The 24,638-nt window shown below is 40.1% G+C and overlaps 1 protein-coding gene across 19 annotated transcripts in view; it reads right to left on the bottom strand.

The window, feature by feature from the left end:
• LOC110960005 (pleckstrin homology domain-containing family A member 5-like) overlaps positions 1–24,638 on the bottom strand; it is a 318,880-nt gene that overhangs the window by 127,159 nt on the left and 167,083 nt on the right. For 2 of the 19 annotated variants that reach the window (XM_051945253.1, XM_051945255.1), the window contains exon 1: positions 10,487–10,632. The exons of the other annotated variants lie outside the window; for them this stretch is intronic. The gene's annotated coding sequence lies outside the window, so the exon portion shown is untranslated. Of the gene's footprint in view, positions 1–10,486; positions 10,633–24,638 lie in introns of those variants that run through there. 19 annotated transcript variants of the gene reach the window in all.

Here is a 24,638-nt window from a genome sequence, read left to right on the forward strand (position 1 = left end):
TACCATCAGCAGTCAGGCTATTCAATTCAAAATTAAACAGATAAGAACCCTGACAACTGAATTTCCCTTCGGGGATGAATAAAGTGATTCTATCCTATTCTATTCTATTCTGTTCTATTCAATAGTCTAAACGAGAAGATATAAAAGCATGCATCAGCAACTCTGTGCTCGCCTGAGAGAGAAACAGCCGGACTCTGGCTATGTTCTTAAGATGGTAAAAACCTGTTTTTGTTATCTGTTTAGTATGTGAGATGAAGTTCAGCTCAGAGTCAAAAATCACGGCCAAGTTTTTTTTTTTTTTTTTTTTTTTTTTTACAAATTCTGCTGGTTTAAAATCTTGTAATTTTGTTAAAAGTTTCTCTCTCTGACCTTCAGGATCTAAAATGTCAGTTTTGTCCCGGTTGAGCTGTAGGATGTTTGCTGCCATCCATGACTTAATGTCTAAAATACACTTTAAAAGGGTATCTATTGACACTGTACAGCTGTGTATCATCAGCATAGCTATGGAAACTGATGCCGTGTCTCCTGATAACGTCCCCAAGAGGAAGCATGTAGAAGATTAAAAAGCATGGGCCCTAAAATTGACCCTTGGGGAACCCCACACCTAATTTCATAGGTTCCTGAGGAACACGTATCCATACTTACATAAAAACATCAGTCTGTAAGGTAATAAGTGAACCAGTTAAAAACAGTACCAAAGAGGTCGACCAGGTGTCTGAGTCTGTTTAATAAAATATGATGGTCTACTGTGTCAAAAGCAGCGCTTAGATCCAGTAGAACCACTGTGAGTTTTTTGTTATCCAAGTTCCACCTGATGTCATTTAAAATCTTTAAAAGTGCTGTCTCTGTACTGTGGTTCAACCTAAAACCAGACTGATATTTTTCTAAAATGTTATTTCTGTTTAAAAAGTGATTGACTTGGTTAAAAACCAGTTTTCCCTGGTTTCTCTGACCACAGTTTTCTGTCTCTTTCTTTGCAGATGCTGTTGGAGCTTTACTACGACCAAGTAGGTGTGTACATATAAATCCTTCATTGACAAACTCTGGTCCGTGAAAGTATTCTTGCACTCTGCGTGGAAACAATCTGCTAGTGAGTCACAAAAAACAGATGCAATATATATCTGAAGAGGTGGAAAAATTACACATTTTTCATCAAATGTGAAGAACAATTTAGATATCTGTCCCAGCACTTTGGTCAAAGATTAAATATTGACCCAATTCTATGGTTTTGTTACTGAAGTGCACACATATAACAGCAAACAATACATCCAATTACCACAGAACAGACTAGAGGAAAATGTAATATCTGCTATGCTCAGATTATTCAAGATATGGTATAAACGTAAATATATTAGCAAATAAGTGTGCTGCCAGGATGACTGTAGGTAAAGAGTAGTGGAAAGCTAAAGGAACAATAGGACAGGGTGAATTAAAAAATGAGTAGTCGTTGAAATTTTTTTACGGACAACTTTCACAAAAATTACTAAGGTCTACTGTGACAGCACCAAGTTTCACATGGCTATTTGTGAAATAAATCAACAATGAATGATTAATAATAAATACAGAATGAAGACTGAAATAAATACATAGTCACAATGGAATTGAAAAGCTCTGAAAAAGTTAATTATTGTACTCCTGCAAAATTGCACAGATCAAAATGTCTACTGTACAGACTGTGGTTATAAATGCTGTCACCAGTGCAAGACACCAATGCCCACTGTGTGTGTGTGTGTGTGTGTGTGTGTGTGTGTGTGTGTGTGTGTGTGTGTGTGTGTGTGAGTGAGTGAGTGAGTGAGTGAGTGAGTGAGTGAGTGAGTGAGTGAGTGAGTGAGTGAGTGAGAGAGAGAGAGAGAGAGAGAGAGAGAGAGTGAGAGTGTGTCAGTATTTGCATCAGTACCAAAAACCCTGTGTCGGTCAGTCTGTACTGACAAATCTTCGGTGAGATGGCCAAACGATGGCTAATGCTGACAAATTAGTCCTACTGAGGCTGACAAATTATTAAGCCAGCATGATTAAAACCATGTGTGTCTGACAAATGATCGGTAATGCTGAGAAATGGCAGCTCATGACAATGCTCATGCTGACACATTTTATACATGTATACATATAAACAATTGAAGTGAACAAAAGAACTGTGTGAAAATGACAGTGGGTTGGACCTGATGGAAGATAGAAAGTACTGCAACAGAGAAATGAATTGTAGAAGCTGATAGATATTGTTCGTTGAGACAAGTGTGATGGCGAGTGGTGATGATTTAACAAGGGCTGAGGTGTCTCCATGAGGCTTTTTTGTTTTCTACTTTATAAAGACCATTATGGCCTCATGGGGCTGGCTGCTAGAGATTTGTAGTTTTCTTATCCAGATTAGTGGATTTTGTGACTTTGCTCCCATAGCATAGAACATACTTGAGAGAGACAGAGGAAGCCCCCTTTGATTTGCTGTGGAGGATGAAGTTTAATCAACATCTCCAACACTGGCTCTCACTCATTTACAAGACCCTATCAGGGAAGACACCTCAATACCTCTCCAACCTCCTACACCCCTCCATAACAACTACCACCTGAGGTCCAGTGATTTCATAACACTTTCTGTCCCCAAGGTTCGTACTGTCTTTGGCCGGAACTCCTTTTAATTTGCTGCAGCAATTGATTGAAATTCCCACCAAAAATCTCTGAAACTGTCATCACTTCCATCACCACACATTTTTAAACAGAAGCTGCAGCAGACTCTTGTTGACCACTGCACATGCTGAATGTTTTCATTGAATTTCTAGCATTAATTTAGGGTGTTTTAATCTCTGTTTAAACACTTGTGTGTATTTTTTAGTATATGTAATTGTTTATTTGTTATCTTTCTTCCTGCTGGGGCTTCTTGCCAGGACCTTATTGTAAATGAGAAATTGTTCTCAACTGAGCTTACCTGGTAAAATAAAGAATTTTAAAAAATTATAAAATCAGAATATTCTTCCACTTCTCCCAGTGGTTCACCATCCAGAAACTTCTGTTTGACAGCTCTATCTCAGACGCCAGCTTGGCTTGGTGAGTGAATGTGCTGTTCCACTTGTACAAAGCCATCTGGAAGAGCGTGCCAACACATTCTACCAGCAACAGGCCAAAGCTCCTTCCTTACACCGAGGCCCAGCAGCACAACAAATCGTCTTTGTTGCTCCATCCAAAAGCAATTCCTCTCCCACATTATTACTAAGGAAAAAGTCTTCATCAGGTTAGCGAAGACACACGCTGTGCTGCTGGGACCAGTGTGTTCACCTGCGTGTTATGCCTGAGCCATACGGTGCATGAATGCCAATGAGAAGCAGTTCTGCTGTGTGATTCAATTTAAATTTGCAGTGATTTTTGTGTTTCTTAAAGCAACTGAGTGGTATTTAATAATAATTTGGGAAAACTGACCTTTTAACTAAGCTAGATGCTGCAGTATTTTTGATGGGAAAAATCTACCCCACAAAATCCCACAATACCCCAAATAAATAATTAGTCATATGTACTGCTAATTTATCTAAATATTCCAACCTATAGGGCTGGCTGTGCAACTGTGAAATTAATTTAACCCTGACCACAACAGAAATGTTTTTGACTCTAGTGAACAGATCATATTTTTACAGAAAAATAAATATATCCAAACAGCGGTGATGGAGCTCAGGACTGAGCATGGTTAACTTGCAACACATGGTCAGACTGTGGCTTCCAAACTGTGACTCTGTGTCTGAGATGAAGAAAAGCACACAGTGTCATTTACTGTTAGATCCCGACCCATCTTGTCCTCATGTTGGGCATTATCTAAAAGTCGTCTAATTAATGAAGTGATCCTGTCCTACCTGAATAAAGCCCACTGCTGTCTTGCTTTAAACACACACTTATGGATCCTGCTGCTGTCTGATGCTGCAGATGTTAATTAAACAAGGAAAGGCTCGTAAAATATAAGAAAAAACCTGAACTTTCAGTCCAGTTAACATTTTCTCAAAACATGGATTCCATTCATTATTGGCTATTCACTTTAATTTGACCTGTTATAGTTTCTGTCTTCATCACAGTAATATATTTTTTATCGGCATTTCAACATATAGATTAAACAGCAAAGTAAATAAGGCAAAATTCACTGTGATGGAGTTTTTTTTTTGTGTGCCACTGTCAACTTCAAGCACTGGCATTGTGTCTTTAGTGCTCTTTGATTTTTGTTGCTGCTGAAAAATGCCTAATGTTCAGATTTTGACAGAAAGACTGCTTAACCACATTTTTTTTCCATAAAGGCCAGGCTTTTGAGTTTTCCTCTTATTTGGAATGAGATTTTTTCAGGCAATGTGAGAGCATAAGAGGAAAACAGTGGAGCATTTAGCAGCTACAGGAACTAGCTGGTTGACATGATGGTGCATTTAGCAGCTAGTGACTAGCCAGAGGACATAGTTGAGCACTACACCGTGAGTCACCCGTGAACAAAATGAACCGTAGTGAAATATTTAGGAGCTTGAAACTAGCTACTAGATGCAGTGGAGCATTTTGCAACAAGCAACTACTCAGTTGACATAGTGGAGCATTTAGCAGCTGGCAACTAGCCGGTGAACATGCACCACAGCTTCTAGTTAGCTACTAGCTGGTGAACCTCATGAAGCATTTTGCAGCTTGTAAATATGACCTGATACAATGAGAGCCAGGTGGTTGGTGAACTAGTGCTGAACAATTAACTGATTTCAAGTTAAGGCAGTGACTTGGAACAACAGAATCACTAAATTGCAGAGGTTGCATTTTAGGTTGTATGTTATGCAGCAGGAAAGAAAATTTGCTGACACAGTCTTGCTGACAGCTAGATGAAGCAATACTCCCATGCAGTCTGCTAGTATGGTGGTAAAACCAGAGATAAGCAGCATACAGACCACCATGCTCTGTCTTTTGTCCAGAGAAACATTGTCTTCAAAGCGTCCTAGTTAAACTCTTTCATGAGCAGGTTTTACAGCCTGGTTTTAAACAGTGTTTTCTATTGTGTGCAATTAATTAAAAAGTTGGCCTCAGAATAGAATACTATTGCAAGAATAGAATACTATTACATTACTGTATATATATACATATATATATATATATATATGTGTGTGTGTGTGTGTGTGTGTGTGTGTGTGTGTGTGTGTGTGTGTGTGTGTGTGTGTTTTCTCCAACTTCATTTGACTTTTTTCTGGAACATGAAATGAGAATGATCTGGGCTCTCGGACATCAAGTGTCGAACTGCTTTGTGTTAAATATCCCTCTGAACAAGCAGTAATGAACAGAATAGTGGACACAAGTGCCCCTGCCCAGTCTCTTACTGCTTCTCACGAATAACCTTGAGTTACATAACAGAAAACAACAACCCTGAGGCCTGGCGCCACACAAAGCACATCACTCATACCACTGTCACACTCCTGTATTGGCTCCCATGTTGCTATGACAGGTGGCTGATGGGATTGCAATTGTGAAGAGGGTCCCTAGAGTTGAGCGCTATCAGCCAGGCGAAGATTCCACCAAGGAGACAATCCAGAGAAACACTGGAGAGAGGAAATCTGTGGGAAATAGGAGACATCTTTTCTCCTCATATCATCTCCTCCATCTTTCCCCTCAACCTGCATCATCATCATCATCATCTTCATCATCATCGTCTTGACACCCACAGTCTCTCAGTGCATAGAAAGGCCAGTGATATTAATACCCTTCTTGCCTTAAGCTAGAAACAACCCACATATTTTACATTTTCATATTTTCACAACTGACTATTTGGCTGACGAGTAAGTCACAGTGAGGGCAGTGACAAACGAAGCTTCAAGACCTGCTACTAATGATCCATGACAAGGCAGATTATACAGGCTTCAATATAAAGCACTGAATGACGTCATACATGATGTACTAAGCACTTACCTTTAATATCTTTTTAGGTTTTTGGGCAATTGTGAAAGCTAAACAAAAAAAAAAAAAAAAGAAAGAAAAAAAAACACCTCTAATGCATTTCACAGCAGTTAACAATTACTGTAATCTATGAATGTCCCAATCATTGTTTATGAACAAGCTGTTGAATCACAGAGTGTGCAAAAAATAAAAACAGCACACATGGAGAATATGCAGCCAGTAACCGATTTAAAGCATCAGCATTTAATTTAGACAGGAATTGTAAGATTTTCATACTTTCCTGGATGCCTGAAACTTTTACATTCATGGTATTTGGAAATTCTTATATTCTCAGAGACCATGCTGAATATCATCATACCTTTGATGAGAGTCATGTGTTTGGGTATACATGTATTTTTATACTGAATGCTATAAAATCTTCTGATAACTATTCTAATTGATTTATCATACAGCAGGAGATATAGCTAGGACTGTTGTGAGTAAGCAGTTTCAGATCTATACCTCAGAGTGAAGCATCAGCTCTGAACAGGGTGGGGGACTGGGGATAGCCACTGTTTTAATAAGTCGCTTTTGTAATTTTGACACAGTGCAAAATGTTGGCCAACTGCCCTTTACAGCATTAAAAAAAACTCCTTAAGGCACTAATTGATAATTTTCCAAATACCAAATACCAAGTTCTGCAAGTTCAAAACTAGAATAAAATACATTCTTGTCAAAGAAGACAAGAAAATACTGACCACATGTGGCTAACAGCTAATTTCCACTTACAGCAGTTAGGTGGAGGCTCCCAGGGATGTGCAAGATGAAGTAATTTAAAATACCAGCCATTATATATTCACATAGTACCATCAACTCTGATTTTTGTGGGTACTTTTTTTGCTCCCCTTTCCCCTTAACCCAACCTGTTGAGGCAGATGGCTGCAATCCCTGAGCCCGGTTTCTTCTTTTAAAGGACTTTTTTCTTTCCACTGCCAGAGAGATTACTCAACAGAGAAGCATTGGATTCAGGACTTCTCTCCATAGTATTGTAAAGTCTTGATCTTACCATGTGGCGTGCCATTAAATGGTTTATGCTGTGAATGGGTGCTGAATTGAAGTGAGTTGAATTTTTTAGATACTGGATCATTTCAGAGAACAGAAGATAAAGAGGACAACTGGATCTTCTGTGCAGCCACTTCCATTGTATCATAAAGCTAAATACAAGGCTTAAAGAAAAATTCTGGTTAATTACAACAAGAGTCTTATGTTCTAGTCCTCATTTATCTCAGTTATAACTAAACTGACCTATTCCAAATAACTGCTGATGTCTGAGACCATGGTGGCATCTGTCATATGATCACAGAGCAGATAATAATCTGAAGTTCACATTAAAAAGTGCTCCTCTTTGTTCACAAGGTCATGTCCGCAATGATTATCACCACTACTACCACTCTGAAAAAAGCTGGTAAACCTTACTGGAAGCCTTGAAGTCACGCAATATGAATAGCCTGGAAAACTATTTGTGTTCCAAATTTGTATATGGTGTTTTTACAATATGTGAAAATCACTGACAGGTGGAATGACAGTAGTATCACTTTAAAGGCTAGTGTGGAGTTAAGCAGCCCTTTTAAATACCACTGCTTTGTGATAACTGGCCCTGGTTGGCCAGTTATCCGGACCCCTGTCTCATTTATTTGTAAACTCAGGATTCACACTTAATTTGACAGAGATATATCGATGTGTGAAAATCATTCTGAAATGAACACGTAGAAATCAATAAAATAACAAAACACAATCACAAGGGGAGTGAAGAAAGGGCCATACAGATAAGAGGCCCTCATAGGATGTAGGGATGTAGACATTCTGTGCTGCATGACTATCCTTGCACATACAGGGCACTGCTGAGAAGACTTACCGTGTGCACAAACAAGCACAAACAGTACACACAAACAGGAGGCCGGTTAGTGAGCGCTGCATCGTTTAACGGAGCCACGCTGAAAATTGAGTTCTCCACCCAATTTGTACTGAAGTCTGGCCTTATGGAGAGATCAAAATAACTTGATTGCTGAGGGTCACGCTCAATTTGGATTTTCTTGCACGTGCCAAAACTTGCCCACGAGTTAGTTCTCATCCCCAAAACTCATGGCGCTGTCACACTCTAGAGTATAGAGCCAGCGTACGAGGAATGTATCGAATATTTCGAAAAATTGTTTATACGCACAACTTTTCAGCGTATGAGGTCGACTTTCCGTTAATGACCGTTAGAGTAATGTGAGCCAAGCGTACCGTCAGCGTATGAGTAGCGTATGAGTGGCGTACGCATAGCGTATGTGAACGTATGTGATGTGATGTGTATTTGAGTTGGACGTATATCGACGTATGCGGAACGTCAGCCTAACGTATGAGGAGCGTTCCCTGTATCTAATATGTTGCCTGTTGATGTTGGGACCAACCCTGTCCAGCAGTTCATCATACATTTCTGGAGGCATGCATAGGAAGTTCCTGAAGGCTCTCTGATCTTCATTTCTCAATTCAACCATAAGCTGGTCATAAAGGCCAAATTGACGCCGCCTTCCAATCCAAGGTTTCACCCAGATTGCACGTCTCATTCTACGCCTTCTTCTTCTGTGTCTAGCATACTCAACTGCCAACTGTAACAAATCTTGGTGGTGTTGCAGCACAGCAACCTCCATCTCTGAACTGTTGGTACAAACTGATACGGATTTGGAAATGTGAGACTTTATATACCCCCCATACGCTGGAAATACGCATGTAATACGCATGGGATAAGTTGGCTGTACGCTCAGAACACGTTAGGCATAAGTTGAGTACATTAGACTGTCATTAGAACTACCATCATAATGTTAACCGTTGGTTAGACACATGTCAGACACACGTTCATTATACGCTCCTCTAACGCTAGGTTTCCTGACCCACTCAATTTCAACGTATGAGAAGCGTACTCGACGTATGAGTACCTTCAGCCTACCTCTAGCGTGTTCAGCGTATGAGGAACGTATGAGGAGCGTAAAATTCATACGTCGGCATACGCTGAAAATTTTTGTGCATGTTCAAAATTTTTTTTGGCTGTCAGCGTACACCGACGTACCCCGGCGTACCCCGGCCTACTAGAAACGTATTCCAGCGTACCCCTAGCGTGTTTCAGCGTATGTCAGCATATGTCCAAAAAGTCCTTACGTTCCTCATACGCTGGCTCTATACACTAGAGTGTGACAGCGCCATCACTTCAGGGGCCAGTGATAGAAAAACAACAGAAGCAGGAAATTATCATGCTGCAGTGATGAAGATGCTTTGTTACACTTCCTGGTATTTATCTGGCTCTGTGTAATTGGCAAACCTTTGTCTGGCTTCCTCAGTATCTACCAGCTCAAACATCCACAGTCTTCACCCTCCGTCCGCACAGCCATCACGACTCTGACAGAGCCGTCCACATGGCTGAGCTATCAGCCGAGCTGTGGCTCCCTAATGTGACTGCTGCAGACAGACACACACAGTGGTATGTATCTATGTAGATGGGTAAGAAGACAATATCTACCTGTATACCTGGACAAAAAAAATAATTGTGATCTACCTAGTCAACAAAAAAGATACATTTTGTGACATTCAGTCTTTTATATACAGAAAAAGACATAGAAATTGGGATTTTCTAAATAAACAGATACAGAACAGAATTTTAGATTTTCTACACCAAATATATAACAATATTCTGTTTTTACTTTCAACATCAAATGCTAAAAAATAATCTGAAGCTGTTAATAGATATTAAATAGATTACACAATATCTCATGATTTTCCACACTGAAAGCTAAGAAAATAGAATTTGTCTTTTCCACTTCCTGTTTTGCTAAACCAATTTTATAGAAACTGTTACTACAGGAGAGGTAACATGCATGGAGACAGAAGATTTCTGGATTCAGCTAGATGGAAAGAAATAAATACTGCATGATTTATTTTCTCTGACAAATAGAAAATACATTTTCAATGGCTAATAGTTATTAGCAAGATGTTTTTGTCAACTTATAGATAGAAAAACAAATAGATTTTCTAATTTCAAGTACCAGGTTAAAAAAACAAAAAACAAACAAACAAAGAATAACTACCCATATATGTTACTACTATTTTGCATGTTCTCAAAAATTCATATTTACCTAGACTGAAAGCTAAAATCCATCACTAGTTACAGCTGATAGGTGAAAACAAGGCAGTGCTCCAAGATAAACTATTATCTGGCTGTGATTCGCATCACATTGACAAATATTCTGTACACGCACGAGGAGCCAGTGACAGTTGGTCCTGCAGCGGTAACGACATTAGCTGCTGTTAGGAAATTGCACCTCTGAATCACCCAGCTGAAACAAGCACGCAAACAGCTCAGAGCTATGCTGGAGCAGCTCCTTTTATTTTTGCTCGTATTTTGAAAGAAAGCCTTGGCAACAGCAATGTGTTTCTTGCATTGCAATCTACACTGCCAATAAAGAACCTCTCAGCATATGCCACTGTGCAAGGCAGATTTCCCAGTGTCTGCAAACCGAGCGACGAGGCATACTTCACACATGGCTAAAATCCACACAACAGCAATAAAGTCCACAGTCTGTTGACTCACCAGAGGAATAGTACCAGGAGTTAAGGAGGCAGGCAGGAGGATGATGGCTGCTTCTTCCATGAGCTTTGCTCCGGGTAAAGGCAGCAGCGCTAAGTGCGAGCCTTGCTAAACAGCCCTCCCTCCCTCTCTGCTGCTTTCTCTCTGCTGTTCTGCCTGCACTACCACGATTCCAGTGTTATCAGACAGATGTGTCAACGTGGAGTGGCATCCTTTGAGAAAAAACCCCATGAGGCTGCCCGGTGAAGACAGACGAGCCAAAAAGAGAATATGGATTCTATGCAGGGCTGCATTGTCTTTACGGGTGACTCAGTGATCATCAGTTTATTTAAATGCAATCTGATCTATCTGAATTAGAAGCTTGCTAATTACTTGATCATAAAACCTGCTCACTAATATTTTACAACTGAGCCATTGACAAACTGCTTTTATGAGCATTTCTTCAGCTCCAAATGTTGTCAGGACACACAACAGTACTGTTGCTGATTAGAAATTTACATTTTTCACTACAAACACTATTGTTTCTGTTGTCTATATCTAGAATATTTTAAAAAATAATCTGTGAACAAATGGCATATTTGCTAAAAGGCCTACTTGTGGTCTCTTTAAAATCATCCTGAGGAACAATTGAGCAACAGGTTGCTTATTGGTGTATACAGCACAGCACATAGAATGTACTTCATTTGGAGTCATGTTAATATCTACATGATGAATTCCAGCTCAACAGTCCCTCATCTTGTCGTACTGCTTTGGTCTCCACCAGCTCCTGACAACAATTCTTTATTGTTTGATGGAATCAGAAAGTCTTTATTAGTTTCACATTCGGCAACGCCTGTGTTTGACCATTTCTGTAGCTTGCCGAAACGAAAAATAGAAGATTCCCACCCCCTTCTTCCTGCAACGGAACAGCAGTGGAGTGATAAAGTTGGATCTGACCTTCTCTGGTTTTTCCTTTATCCAATTTTAACACAACTATTTCTGCTCACACCCAACTGATGCTATTAATGTCCTTCTGTAAGATATCCATGGTACCTTGGCTCGCAGTTCTAGGAGGTCGTGCTTCAAGTTAAATACTATCATCAGCATTCTAACAGGCCTACAATAATAGCAATAACACTCTGATTTTTAGTAAGTATTATGTGTACATGTTCACTTTCTTAGTCTTGCATTGTCGTATGCTAGTATTTACTAGTAAACATGCAGTCCAGTGAAAGCTGGTGGGAATGTCATTGGTTCTACAGGTTCTTCTAAACGAAATTCTGAAAGAAAATTTCAAAGTCTGATCTTGTCATGGCATTAGGTGAAACACGAGTACCAACGAATTTCCATGACAATCTATGAAATCAGTTGTTGAGATATTACTTTGTAAAAGACAACAGTATGAATTAAAGGGCCCGACTGTAGTTCTACAAAGACCAAAGGGTCCTTAAATCATCACAGATCGGTCCCTAATAATGACCATGAGTACCCGTGGATAATTTCATGGCATCTTGACCAAAGTGTTGGACAGACAGACCAATCAACAAATCGATTTCACAATCATTATGGTTGTTGACAGTCTACCTCCACAAGTGTTTAGCTGACTAAAGTGGACAGCCGCATTGTTACACTAACGTGTAAGAGCATGTTGTACCTCCTGTAGTCACAAACTCTGTCTGTGCAGCTATATACTTACGCTTTGAATTTAAGAAAATTAATAACAAGCAGCATAGATGTAAGTTCTACTGTTGTTCATGTGTAAAAATCACCCAAACTCATATACACACCAAGAAGATTATGAGATTAAAATTCCAGTGCAGGTGTGAAGATCTCGCCATCTCTGTCATGTTCTCTGTACTGTATAAATTCTGTTCATGTTTGAAGTGCAAAACCAGATGTAAAGCTTTGTGTGTATTTTCTGTCTCTTAAACATCTTTCCAAAGTTTCCAGTGGGAGACCAGACACATGTTTCTGGGCGGTGAATAGACTTTGATACCATTTCTCCTGATGTGTGTCCTGCGTAAGTGCCTCTCATTTGTTTCTGTAGATAAGATCTTTTTCGGCTATGAAATGAGTGCCTACTTCTGAAAGCTGTGTCATTATGCTGGCTATAGCACACTGCTCCTTCATGCTGCACCGTTTTTCTCTCACCTTTCTATTTCCAGAACAGATGCTGTGGGTGTAAAGCTTTTAAAATTCAAAGAATGTATCACTCATTAAACATGTATACTGTTTGCTCCGCGCTGAAACCTTACAAACAAGTAAGAGAGGTAGCCGGCTGCCTCTACATAAATTGTCAGATCACAGAGACTGCAGTGGAAATGAAGGCTGGACATTAGCATTCTTATAGATCAGTTTTGCTGGAGTGCTGGAGTGTCTAATACTGTTTCAAAGGGTTTCCCAGGCTGCACATTCAGAAGAAAGTTGACTATGATCAAAGATCATACCATACCATTTGGGAATGGTTATATCATCTCATTCTGATACTGTCACTTGGCAAAGTAGCATTTATTGGTGACCTGCTCCAGACCCCAGTTTGGGACCTTTTTTTTCTTAGATTAACCCAACAAACAAGACAACAATAGAGAGTCTGTCAGGAATAAGTCCTCATTACAAGCACTCCCCAAAAAAAGGAAATTCTTGAGGAATGCAGAGGCTAGGTAGTCTTCTTCTGGGGGTTGAGAATGCGGTGAGAAAATAGAGGAAAAGCATTATGAAACATTGATGCCTGAAAGCAAGCTTCAAAATATTTCAATACACAATAGAGTATAATGGCAATAGTCTCAGGCTGTGTACTTGTCTATTGCAAGAAGTGTTTGCTTGAACATGATATACACTAGATAAAAAAATCATCAGAAGATTGTCATCCCTTTTGTTATAACACCTGCAAATACTGCATGGCAAATCATTTTTTTCTGTGACCTTTTGTGAAGTGGTTCCAAACACGGCAAAGTTTTAGTTATGTTGGTTGGTTATGTCCAGTCAGTGAATGTTGTTACCTTCAGTGCTCATGTCACCATTTTTAAAGCATATGCCTGTAGTTCCACAAACACACAAAGGACACATATTGAGTGGAAGATTTGGTACAATCATGTCTTCTAGAAATTATGTTTCAATACAACATAATTGCCACAGTTAATATGTTTTAAAGGAAACAAAGGTGCAACCAGATTATGCAGAATATCACTGCAAAGAGAACATATTAAAAGGGTGAAAGAACCATGTGATACCACTAGTAAGCTAAAGTTGACTGCAGAATTACTGTGTCAAATGTTGGTCTTTTTTTTAATTTCCACACACAAGAATTAACTCTGATGCTTGAGCTTATTGGTGCGCATTCATGAATTAGTTGGGGAATAATCAACTAGGTTGTTTTGAAATTATTTCCTTTCACCTGGTTGCATTAGGGTATGGTCAAATCAAAAATGGCAGAAGGCGCTTAAAAGAAGAAAGTTTAAATATACTGAAGAAGTTGTAAATTACTGAGAAAAATCTCCCTGCGAGGAAAACTCCCTCTGCGTCTTTGAGGTGAATCTTCAAGGGCATGCAAGAAAAGTTTAGACATATTAATGATAAAAAGCTAAGTTTGCAGTCATGTTTGCCTACATTCATGCTAATTAAAGAGATAATCTGCTATGGTCGCTGGGTAGAGGGTGAACAGAGAAATGAGAAAAATCTACTCTGCTATGCAAAACAAGGTTTATAGGAGTATATTTTCAGTAAAACCCAGTTGAAATGCTTTATTTAAATAAACACAATGGGAATTGAAAGGGAAAAGGGGGATTCAGCTGTTGTCTCAGTTGACAAAGTCATACTTACACTTTCCCTAAAGCCCTTTTCCCCTCCCATCTCACAACTTCTCTGTTTCACCCAAATTGAACATCATCAGCCCATTTAATGGTCATTATAACAATCCATCATTCCCATATGGGCCAGTGGTAACATCCCACCTCTAACTGGTCAGAAGGTGCTTTACCAGGCTTGATCACTGATAAAAAGTAAAAATGATAACACAGGCTACCTCTTGCAGTTGGGGAAGGGTCAGAGGAAGCAATGGAGCTTTGTAATATGTGGTAAAGGTAGTTTATTTTAACCCAAAACCCTCTTCTAAATCCAACCAAGTAGTTTTGGAGCCTAAACCGAACCAAACACTGACTGAAAACAAAAGTCAAAATGAGAGTTCAATAGAAAATAATAATAATAATAATAATATTATTATTATTATTATTATTATAACACCACCACCACCAACAGCAATAATAATAACAATAGTGAAGGTAGGAGAGGTATCTTGTGGCCCATATGTATCTGAATGATGTGTGATGATAATGCTATTTGAATGATATGATAAAATATGAAAGTAGTGTCTTACAATACCTTTGATATTAGGTTGTTTTCTCTTTTTCATGTTTTACATTTAGATCCCACTGAGCATAAACCACTGGAAAGCAACGATGTGAAACTGTAACATTTTGACTTCAACAGCTAGCAGGCCACCCGAGCCTCTATCCTGTGACACAATCTATGGAAGGAGATGGGAAATTAGGACAGATGATCACAAAGTGTGCTGAAAGATATTTACACTGCACAATCTAGTGACCAAAATAGTCTGATATTTGGGACAAGTTGTGTTTTTTCCCTCCATTTCTTCAAGACAGAGGTAAAGGACAAGCTTGAGAAGCGCTAAAAGTTGCACTCATAGGCTCACAGGTTGGTCTAATGTAATGAGATTGGGCTTTTAAAAGAGCACCATGCACTTAGGCTAGCACAGTGCCACAGTGAATGGAGCATGTGGTGCATTAAGAAGTAAAGGCCAGAGCCACCATTCAGCAGTGTGGAGAAATGACAGATAAAGGGGACATGGAAAGTGAAAATGCATTAGCTGAGATATCGGTGTTGCAATGCACATGAATAGCAGGGAGGACATGTGTGTTTGAGTGCAGTTGTGTACTGATGTGGGTATTTTCTTGTGCCGTATATGTAACCCCATCCAAACACATTTGCAACAAGGCTTTTATTTTTTTATGGCCCTGTTGTTTTTCTCACGGAATAGCCATTCTTGCAAAGCCAACAAATGCTACCATTAAATGGGGTTGTGCAGATGTTGACATGAACTGCCACCTCTAGAAACCAAAGCAGTGACAGCCCAGCAAGTGTTCAGCCCATCTCCATTAATGCTCCATTAAACGCTCTCATGACTGAAATACTACATTGCTTTTTTTTTTTTTTTTTACAAATCACAAAGGTAATCTTACTAGTTTGGACCAAGTAACACTACTGTATGATTTTCAGCACAGAAACTTAGAGTAAAACCAATATATTAAGGACCTTTGTACATACAGCGTATCCACCAACCAAAACAGTCGAGAAGGTGACAGTTAAAAGTTGTGACCTAATCCCAAACAGCATTCAGAGGCTGGAGAATGAACTGGAAATAGGAACAGCTTTGGATTGTAGGATGACAACTCCAGCAAAAATAAACTTCACTTTAGCAAAAATTCACCCCTCATACAGTTGTCATGAATGGAGAAGCTTTGAATGTATCCCCAAGTGCAATTGTAAAAACCATCAAGGCGACGACAAAACTGGCTCACATGAGGAACATGTCAGGAAAGGAAGACCGAGAGTTTTCTCTGCTGCAGAGGACAAGTTCATCCGAGTCACTCAGATCAGAGCCCAGATAAATGCCACCCAGAGGTCTAGGAGCAGACACATCTCTACATCAACTGTTCAGAGGAGACTGACCAATCAGGTCTTTATGATCTAACCGCTAATAAGGAAAAGCAACAAGCAGAAGAGATTAGTTTGGGCCCAGAAACACCAGAAATGGACATTAGACCAGTGGAGATCTGGGCTTTGGTCTGATGAGTCCAAATTTGAGATCTTTGGTTCCACCTGCCGTGTCTTTGTGCAACGCATAAAAGGTGAATGGATGGTCTCTACATGTATGGTTCCACCATGAAGCATGGAGGAGGAGGTGTGATGGTCTCTACATGCATGGTTCCACCATGAAGCATGGAGGAGGAGGTATGATGGTCTCTACATGCATGGTTCCCACCGTGAAGCATGGAGGAGGAGGTATGATGGGCATTGTTGGGGATTTATTCCAAACTGAAGGAACCCTGAACCAGCATGGCTACCACAGCATCCTGCAGCAACATGACATCCCATCCATGGCTTAGTTGGACCATCATTTAATCCCCAACAGGACAATGACCCCAAACACACCTCCAGGCTGTGGAAGGACTATCTGACCAAGAAGGAGATGATGGAGATGACCTGGGGCCTCATTTATAAAGCTTGCGTACGCACAAAACAGGGCTAGAAAGTGCCGTACGCCACTTTCTACGCAAAGGTTGTGATTTATAAAAACAAACTTGGCGTGAGAATGTGCGCACCGGTGCACCAACCTTGATTCTTGATGCTTCTTTACGCACAAAACAGGGCGTAAATCACAAACTTTGCGTAGAAAGTGGCGTACGCTGTGTTCGTTGTGATTTCTAAAAAAAACTTGGCGTGAGAATGTGCGCACCGGTGCGCCAACTTTGATGCTGGCTTAAGCACATTTTGGAGACAGAGGGAACGGCAGTGCCGGAGGATGAAGTGGCGAATTGAAACCAGACTGATCTCAAACCTTTATTGTTATCACATATTAGACTTGTAGAGCCGGATAATCATAAACCCTCATTGTTGTAGATGTTCATATAGTGCGCCATTCGGCCGACGACTGTATTTGCAGAACTATGTTCATATATCAACAGGGGCAGATTGAACGTTATTTCATTCGGTCGTTTGACCGAAGGGCCGGTATCTGGGGCCGGTGCGGTGATCTTTATTAAATAATTTTGTTTACTGATCACCTGGCGCCCGTATGGCTCATCGGGGAAAGCAGAAGACCCATTTGCAGGGTTGGTCTCTGACGCAGTGGCCTGGCTTCTATTCCTGCCCGCGGCACTTTTATGCATGTCTTCCCCCTACTCTTCTCCCCATTTCCTGTCACTCTTCACTGCAACTATCACAGTAAAAAGGCAAAAAAAGTAAAGAATTTTGTTTATTTATCCATATGCGGCCGAATGGGATGAGCGTCCAACCATTAATCAGCCCTGTACAGGCACGCAGGCACACATGCTTCACACCACAACCCCCGAGTGAAAATGAATTTGTCTATGTGAACCGAAAAAATGTACATTCAATCAGTGTACAAATTATTTGTACATCGGACATGATCATAGCAAATTTAGTGGCAGGGTGGCCAGGGTCAACACATGATTCATTCATCCTGACGCACAGCAGTGAAAAGACTGCAGGCCGGCGCTGCGTGAAATGCCGTGGATCAGCAGCTTATTTATATACAGATACATTCATGAGTTACTTTGCATTGACCATTCATGGTAAAATGTGGGTGTGTTGTGGGCGGAATGTGAGGTGGATCCACCTGTGCAATCTTCCAGCTGGTGTCTGATTTATCAAGAAATTGCATGCAGCTGTGCTTACGCAAAGTTTTATAAATCAGGGGCAAAGGGCATACGCCCTTTTCGTATTTTCGGCGTACGCAAACTTTAGTATGGATGCTACGCAATGTTTTATAAATGAGGCCCCTGGCCTCCACAGTCATCTGACCTAAACCCAATCCAGATGTTTGGGATGAGATGGAACACAGAGTGAAGGAAAAAGGACCAACAAGTGTTCAGCATCTGGGAACTAATCAAGACTGTTGGAGAACCATTTTAGGTTTTACCTCATGAAGCTCATCTATAGAATACCAAGAGTTCACAAAGCAGTAATCAAAGCAAAGGGTGGCTGTTTTGAAGAATGTAAAATATAAAACATGTTTTGAGTTATTTCACACTTTTTTGTTTGCTGCATAATTCTAGATGTGTTCATAGATTTGATGCTTTCAGTGAGAATCTACAATGCAAATAGTCATGAAAATAAAGAAAAATCATTAAATGAGAAGGTGTGTCCAAACTTTTGATTGGTAGTGCATATATATCCATATCTATAGCTGTATATCTATATCTATATATCTATCCATATCTATATTCAAATTGTGAATATAATGGTAGAAGGATGCTGAGTTTCCCACTGCCAGGCAGGAGGCCTAGAGGAAGACCAAAGAGGAGGTTTATGGATGTGGTTAAAGAGGACATGAAGGTAGTTGGTGTGAGAGAAGAGGATGCAGCAGACAGGGTTAGATGGAGGCAATTGATTCGCTGTGGCGACCCCTGAAGGGAAAAGCTGAAAGGAAAAGAAGAAGAAGAAGATCTATATTCAAATTAGCAAAGTGCACCTTTCATAATACAAGCAACAAAGACTATATTGTGCCAGGCAGTGTGAGGGAAGAATGAGCTCATAGCAGCAGCTGAACAGCTAATTCCATCCTGCAGACTGACCCAACCCCGTGACCAAGCTTTACATCACAGTCGACAGGGTGTGTTGGTAGCTTGTAATGGCTAATTAACAGGCAATAAGTTCACCGTAGCTATATACATCTTTTACAGCTGTGTAAAAAAAAACAACAACAACCTCTGACACTTCCTTTGTGTTGCTTGGCAACAAAGGCAGAATCTGCTTTCTGTGTACAAAAGGATTCATGTTTAAAGCTTTCCCAGGAGCTGGTTTGAGAGCAGCAATTTGACAGCTGCACAGAGGAAAAGGAGGAGAGGACGGAGAGGAGGAACATGGATGAGAATTAGATTCCTACAAAGTCATCTGTTTTTCTGTCTGCATGATGCTGAAGGCAGAACGTGGTACTGTCGGTAGCTTGCCAGTACTTAAAAGCATGACACTCATTCATCTGTATCATGTGATGTTTGAACTGCTAAGTAATGTGACACTTGCTGTTTTTATGAGCTCAGTCTTGGTGAAAGCAAAATGGATTTTATGTCACAGCAGAGCTTTTCTTTAAGGAAATGCAATCTTAGCCCAAAAACCACCTTGGGGCGCCAACAGTCGCTGTGTGTGCCATGAAATGCATTTCCTACCATGGAATGAAGACAGTGACTTTGGAGTAAATAAAATGAAATAACCATATCATTACAACCCTAATTTACACTGCTTTGGACAAAATGTATGCCTCAGGCAGTTTCCTGACTCTTTGTGAGCTTTTTGTGACACAGCATTTTCCTGCACAAAATGGACATGACACACAGCCAGCATCTCATGCTGTGAAATACATCTGACGCCACAACAAAACGCATGGCATTGATGTCTGGTTAGTATTGTGTGCAAAAGTTCATTTCACAAGAACTAATTCATGCATGCAGTTTCATGCCAGAAAAAAAACTACACCTATTTGATTGCACAAACTGAGAAATGGTAAAAGGTCTGCATTTATATAGCACTTTACCTAAAATGATACCCAAAGCGCTTTACAATATACTTCACATTCACAAACACGGTAGAAGCTGCCATGCAAGGCGCGAACCACGAAACATCAGGAGCAGTTAGGGCTTCGGTGTCTTGCTCAGGGACACCTTGACACGAGCTCTGTAGGACAGGATCGAACTGGGCCATGCCGCTCAGTGGGTAGAGTGTCTGTCCCCACCCTAACCCTTGTGTCCACTCGAGCGGACATAAGGACCTCTAGCAACTGAGTGAATTATGTTTCTGGTCTGACAGGGACAAAGGTGGCATTGAAATGACTGTGTTATTGAGCCACAGTATTTCATAAGGAGGACGAGGGAAGGATGAATGGATCAATAGTGTGAAAGAGTTCCACACAGAAGACTGCAGCGAGACTCAGTTTCTTTTAACCATGACCATGGTCTTTCCACAACCACAACAATGGCAGATCACTAAACTGTCTTGTAATTGTTTTTCATTACCACATATAAAAGGCAATGGCAATAAAAAGGCTTATATCGGCCATATCTCAAAAAGTGCTTTTGTTCTTCAAACAAACACTGATGAACCAGAACACTGTGATCACTTACAGACTAGTAAATAGCATTGATTATCTCATCACAACAACACATATTAAGGTACAGTTGTGTTCAAAGTAATAGCAGTCCCACATCACTAGCAAGATAAATCACTTTTTGTGTTCGAATTTCAACTTCTACACTGCAAGTGAGTTTCTAAAAGGCTTAGTAAAGGTATAGAAAACCAACAGGCATGACGTGCATGCTGCTGATTTTGTGAAACTGAATCATTGACTGAAAGGGGCGTGTTCAAAAAAGTAGCACTGCTGAGTTCAATTACTGAGGTCATTGATTATGTGAAAAAAATAGGTGTTGAACAGGTGGCCCTTATTTAAGGATCAAGGCAGCTGATGCTGCATATGCTGGCTGTACATTTGTCCTTGAAAAACAGAGTAAAATGGGTCGTTCAAGACACTGTTCAGAAGAAGAGCGTTCTTTGATTAAGAAATTAATAAAAGGTGGAAAACCTTTAAAGAAGTGCAGAAAATGATACGCTGTTCAGCTAAAAATGATTTTAAATGCTTTAAAATAGCAGTCAGAACCAGAAAGGTGAAGAAGAAAAAGAAAAACGACTATTCGAATCGATCAGAGAAAAACCAAAATGGCAAAGGCTCAGCCAATGATCAGCTCCAGGAGGATCAAAGTAGATCTAAGGTTGCCTGTGAGTACCGTAAGAATTAGACGGCACCGATGTGAAGCCAAGCTACCAGCAAGAAGCCCCACAAAGTCCCACTGTTAAAAAAAAAGGTGCGCTGAAGCGGTTACAATTTGCCAAAGAACACATTGACTGGCCTAAAAAGAAATGGCATAATATTTTGTGGACTGATGACAGTAAGATTGTTCTTTTTGTTCTCACTGCTCTCTGAGCTGTTTGCACAGACTAGCATATTTTAATTATTACATGATGTCTAGTCTATGTGGTTTATCACCGGTAGAAAGCTACATGTAGGTAAATTTTCCTTTACCTTAAAGCAGGTACCTTTAACCAGCTGTGGGGACCTACTGTGCAATACCAAATTGGGTAGACAATAAAAGAATAACTGTGTTTAACAATACTTGCTTCATCAGTCAGTCGCTGCTATCAAACAGAGGCTAGTGCTTTGCCTCTGCAGGGCAGTGGAGCAGTGTACACTTTCCATTGAGTAATTGTTAGTCTAACTGATAATGAGCCGTGATTCTTTTCCCCCACCTCCCCCTCTCTGAGGTTCTCCATCTCCTCTATTTACCTCGCCCTTCCATCTTTGCAGAACAGAAAAGTCCCAGTTGTTGTAATTTTAATATCAAACTGTGTTTCGTATTTGTCACAGCTGCCCTAAAGGAAATACTTTGCTCGTTTTACTCCCTGTGTACTTTAAAATGAGATTCTTTCACTCTCCTTCCTCCCCTGATGCCCCTCGTTTACTCCTGTCTCCTCCTCTTCACTGTGGATGTGTGCACAGTCTTTGTGTTCCTATGTGTTTGTATGTGTTTCCCATCACGCCCCACACTTCCAGCCTCTGCTCTTCACTAGCATCCTGTGAGGTTTGCAGTATTTTTAAACCCGCCTGCTATCCAGAGAGGGAGGATCTGAGGCACAAATTCATCTGCATGAAACATTTAAGTCCATCGAGAAATCTCAAACACCTCAACCAGCTGCAATTAAGACGCTGCTGTGAAGCAAGTTTTTAAAAACAGTTTTTTAACGCCTGCCATCCCTATCAAATGAAGTCATTAGTCTAAATCAGAGTGGTGCAGAGCGGTCTCATCAGTTTACAGCATTTTACCACATCACACACTATGCAAATAATTTCTACTGCATATTTTCCCTCTGAGAGACAAATATACTGAGCCTCTGGGCTTTTAATCACCAGCCCCTCTTATTCTCATTCAGTTGGACCATTTCTCCTGAGTACATCCTCCGTCTACATATTTGCCAGTCTAATTCCAATTTAATGTCTGCCATGACAAATTCTGAAGTGGTCATTATATAAACAGGTCTACTTATATGAATGACCTGCACACACACACACACACACATACACACACACACACACACACACTGGTAGAAACAGGGCTTTTTAGAGCAAGCTTTATGTGATGTAGTGTAGTGAGAACTACGTGGAGTGAGGAGTGGAGTCCTGGAATAAGTCATTGTTCTTTTATGTTGCTTTTTTTCCTTGATTGTATGAACTGTTCATTTTCTTTTTTATTTTTATAAACGTACACATTTTTAATCAATGATAGTTTTGAGTTTAATAACACTCCTTAAAAAATATATGCATTTATTTTTCTGTTTATGCTTTTGAAATGTTGTCCTAAACCAGTTTTTCAAAACTGTTTCAGAATGCTTGCTGACTGTGACATTGCTGCAGCGAATACTTTACGGCACCAACTTAGCTCAAGTGCTAATGCTGCTAGCAGTACATTGCTCAAATATAGGTTGTGTAATAAACACAGTTCCAGTATTTCACTGAGCAAATGTCTTTTTTTAGTGTGGTCTTCATTAGGGATGAACACTTATTTGAAATACTATCAAAACTGCAATATGGCCAAGAGCAATTCAAATTGCAGGAGCTGCAGTTTGTTGATAAAGGCGAAATGTATCACAGCATTATCAATGAAGCATTGATGACGCACCTACAAATCACATTTTCCAGACAAGAGAAATAACAGACTGCAGCAAAAATCATGTTGTTCTTTTCATGCTTACTTCAGTGGAAAACTGACACATGCAATGTCTGCCAATTATAAATTTAAAAAAATCTGTCAATGTGTATCTGTCAATTAGAAATGACAAATTGGCAAAATTATATCAGAATTATAGAATTATATACATCCAGTCTGCATGTATTTCAGTCTCAATCATAGGCAAAGTTGTTTTTGGAAATGCACAAAGGAAATATGTTTTCCTTTCTTTCAGTTCAAGTCAGCAGCTGTTGACCAATTAGAAATTTTGCAACCTCCTGTATTGCTTGCTGCACTCCACACATCTGCATGGACAGTGACAACACAACAGAAGCAAAACAATGGAGCACAAGATTGTTGTAAATACACCGTAAGTCCACTTGAGACAATTTTCATTGGCCAAAGTCAGAATCTATACTTGCTGTGTTCTCCATGCAAGGCTTACTATTCTTTTCTTAGTCATCTGTGTGCCAGGGATGAAGACAATAGATTTTCCAAAACTGCTTTTGATCTAACTGTTTTTGATAATTAGTAGGATTTAATATCTTTAGTTTACACAACAAGGTCTTTTGGAAGACAGAGGTTAGAAAAGTTATTTAAAAGTCAAAACACAGCGTCCTCTTTTAGCCTGTGGAAAGTTGATATTTTAGCAAAGCAGACCTGCACACATTCAACTAACAAAAAGTTAATACAGCAGACCTGTGACTCATTTAAACTCTTTTGTGATTGTAACCTATACATTACTGTTAGCATGCTGGCGCATGGTTGAGCTAACTGCTCCATCTTGTTTGCCTTGAATAAATGGAAAACTATTCCAGCTGGTATTTGTAAAGCATTTCTCCATGCCTCCTCAGAGTATGAGCAAATGACTTCTACATGAGCGAAGAGCTGAGCATTGATGTGTTGTTTTTTAACCACAACCTCCGTACATCAGCAGCCTGCGAGGCCCTCCTCCAGCCTGTCACATGACGCAGACAGTCACTGATGAGCACTCAGCTAGTTGCCCTTTGAATGTGAACACAAACACACACACAAGGACAGACAGGGCCATGGCTGCCATAATGTGGCTTTGTAATAGAAAATGACACACGGTTAGATATGGCAGAATGGAAGGGCAGCCTGTGTCCTCCAATCTGACACATCATCTCAGTACTTCACCTACCTCTGAGCCACACACACTGACATGCGTGACACAAATCTCCCATGCATAAGGTCAGAAACTCTGAGACACATAAACACACACACAATGAATGTCAGGAAGAATGACAAAGCCTGTCCATCATCCTGCTACCTTTTTACAGCGGGTTTCTCACATCCTCCACGAAGACAACAATGGTCAAAAGCAGCTAAGCGTATGATTGACACAGTCTACCAACCCATATACAGTTCATTTGCAAGGCTGTGTGAATGCTAGGACTGAAGAATTATTTAATGTCAAATTGGAATTGGGCTTTGAAACTATAAACATTTTATTTTATTTTTTAAAAGTGCTGCAATTTAGAATATACATTATGCAGCTCAGCTGACTCAGGGTTTAAACAAGCCAGAGGTTTCACAAATTCATGCCATCCTCCTTGTGTGATCGTCAC

Source organism: Acanthochromis polyacanthus, chromosome 1 (assembly GCF_021347895.1).
Source record: "Acanthochromis polyacanthus isolate Apoly-LR-REF ecotype Palm Island chromosome 1, KAUST_Apoly_ChrSc, whole genome shotgun sequence".
Taxonomy (NCBI): domain Eukaryota; kingdom Metazoa; phylum Chordata; class Actinopteri; family Pomacentridae; genus Acanthochromis; species Acanthochromis polyacanthus.